At 43.7% G+C, this 2703-nt stretch overlaps 1 pseudogene; it reads left to right on the forward strand.

The window, feature by feature from the left end:
* The first annotated feature begins 232 nt into the window (after nucleotides 1-232).
* LOC138176881 (N-lysine methyltransferase KMT5A pseudogene) lies at nucleotides 233-2433 on the forward strand (annotated as a pseudogene).
* Nucleotides 2434-2703: the final 270 nt, after the last annotated feature.

The following is a 2703-nucleotide window of genomic DNA, read 5'->3' on the forward strand; positions in this document are numbered from 1 at the left end:
CTTGGTAGGTGCAAGGGAACTTCTTCCATTATGATGATATGTAAGAGAGGTATCTTAGACTGTAGAACATGTGTGGATATTTTCTAACTAGTTCTGGTTGGATAACCTTGTAGATGGGAGGAACCTTTATTTATTGGCTGTGCATTCAAAACTTTTGGGATCTTCAAAAAGGTTTGATTAAGCTTTGACAGTCTCTTTGCTTCAGTGTCTTTAGCTTTACTCTAGGGGTATGATGGGTTCCAGTAAGAGACCATGCCTGCTGTAAGGGAAAGTGCCATAGAGCTTTTTACCTTCGAATCCAAATGGCTCCCAAATAAATAATCCTTTGTTCTTGGCCTTTTCACGGGGGAGAAAGAAAGGGATTGTTTTGTTTTCTTTGTTATGGGTGATGGAAATGGAATCTCTAGCTTGATGGGAACAAGGAGTTACAAGTCAGAATTCTTGGCTCCAGCTCAGCATCAATAACTCTAGGAAGAAGGGACAATCTGTAGGACCCATATCATCAAAAGCTGAAATTAGGAATCATCTGGCAGCAATGTTATCTATGGAAATGAACTTGGTGGGATAAATGTTATATAGGAACCAAGCTAGGTTTTGAGCCTAATTTTGAGGGAAATATAAGAGAGTATTCCCTAGAGGTACTGGTGTGTGTGTGTGTGTGTGTGTGTGTGTGTGTATGTGTGTGTGAATGAATTTTTTAACTTTGTTCTTGATATATACTGTCAAAGTAAATAACCATTTGAAAAAGTTGTCTAAGCTTAAGTGGTTAAATGGAACTGGGGTACACTAGGGTGCTAGTTATTGACCACTTCAATAAATGGTGGGGTGGAGAGTGGGAATACAGCCAGTAGTATCTTGAGCCAATGGCAGAGAAAAGAGACACTGCATAATACCTTAGAGAACCTTAGGACCCAAAGGGGAAGATGCTCTGAAAGCCAGAGCCAGAGAATACAAGTTAGAATTAAAAAGTCATTTCCAGATCCTCTGTCTTATTTGACTCCTCCTATAATTCCTGATTATATTAGGACCCTATGTGGTCAGATCAAGGGCATGATTTGATCACTGCCCTCCTGGATTTTCCAAGTTCCAAATAGGCAATATAGCTGCATACTTGGGTAATGTTCTGGCAGACAGTAATTGTCCCCAGACAGCTGAAAGACTCAGAAAGTTCAGAGTGACTATACTCCTGACCTATCTAAGCCCTCAGTCTTCTCTGGGTGTGTGGCTGGTCTATTCCTGTTTAGAACCCTGGTATAGCTCTCTGGGAAATCTGGCATGACTTGAACTCAGGGTAAAATTCAAGACCTATTCTAGCTCCTACCTGGTAGCTGGAAGGGGGAGGGGAGCAGCTTCCAGAACCTTTAAACAGGACTGTGTTGGAAGATGCCCAGCCTGCCCCACCTTTCCTTGGGTCCAAGTAGCCCCTCTACCAAGGTAAGAAGATGTCCAAGGCCCACGAAGAGATGGAAGAAGTGGGAGGAGCAGGACAGGAGCACCAGCCCTTGCTTCCAGCTCAGAGAGTGTGGACAGAAGGGCTGTGGTGTGGCACAGAACCAAAAGGGAGAATGTATTTATGACCAGTCAAGATCTATTCCTACATGAACCCCCATAGATCCTCTGGAATTTGTCTTCCACTTCAGGAGGAAAACTCTGTTACACACGATGGTGTCAAATGTTAGAGGAAAGCCTTAACTAAATTGCTTGAGAAAGGAGAAAAGAAAAGAATTAATGGCAACACACTTGTGAACACTGAAATCAGAAGAGCAGATATGCAAAGACCTGAGGTGGGGAGTCTCTGGAGCCCTTCCAAACCACTAATCTGTAGCTGCAGGAAACCCCAAAGCTGTGACTCTGCCCACTGCAGCCAGTGCTACCAGAGCAAAGTACCCCTTCCCCCAAGAAACATCCTCAAAACCAAGCAGACCTTGAGGAGAAAAGCTCAGTTTGAAACTCAGTAGGATCACAGTCACTGAAAAGTCACTCCCAGAAAAGCAAAGCGAAACTACAATCAGAAGAAAAAAAGAGACAAATTGATTGAAAATGGAAGGTAAGAAGGCATGAAGATCAGTATCATTGATGGCAAAGGCAGAGGAGTGATTGCCACCAAAAACAGTTTACAAGAGGTGGATCTGAGTATCACTGGGACCTCCACAGGATAACTAGCACCAAGAAGCACAAGTCTCTGTGCTCAGGATCCTGCCACAGGCTGCTACGCGTACTATTTTCGGTGCTCACATTTTAGTTGAACAAAGCCTTCCGAGTGAATGCCACCCGAGAAGCAAATTTTCTCAGGAGACCATCAATCACAGCAAGTGTGGTAATTGCCAAACCAAACTCCCCGACACTGACATTGACAGCATGCCTCATCTCATCTTCATTGCCTCGAGGGACATCAAAGCCAGTGAAGAGCTGCCATATGACTACAGCCTATAGACGCCCATGAACGGCTCCCTGATCCCCATTTCACTAGAAAAAGTTCCCTGACTGAAGACAGCCCCAGGCCTCCCAACAGGGCTAGACCAGCGGCATGAAACAATGTGGGCCAGCCTAGAATAGGTCTCTTTTTTCGGACAACAAATGTTTTAACTTTTCTATTCCTTTTGTTTTACAAAGACAAATGCTCTTTAAGTTTGTTTTTTAAATTCATGGCTAAACCAGGTACAACCAAGACATATAACCTCACATTGACACACACACCTATCT

This window comes from Petaurus breviceps, unplaced genomic scaffold (genome assembly GCF_028583685.1).
Source record: "Petaurus breviceps papuanus isolate PSGF00001 unplaced genomic scaffold, PetGlider_PUasm1.0 90281, whole genome shotgun sequence".
Taxonomy (NCBI): domain Eukaryota; kingdom Metazoa; phylum Chordata; class Mammalia; order Diprotodontia; family Petauridae; genus Petaurus; species Petaurus breviceps.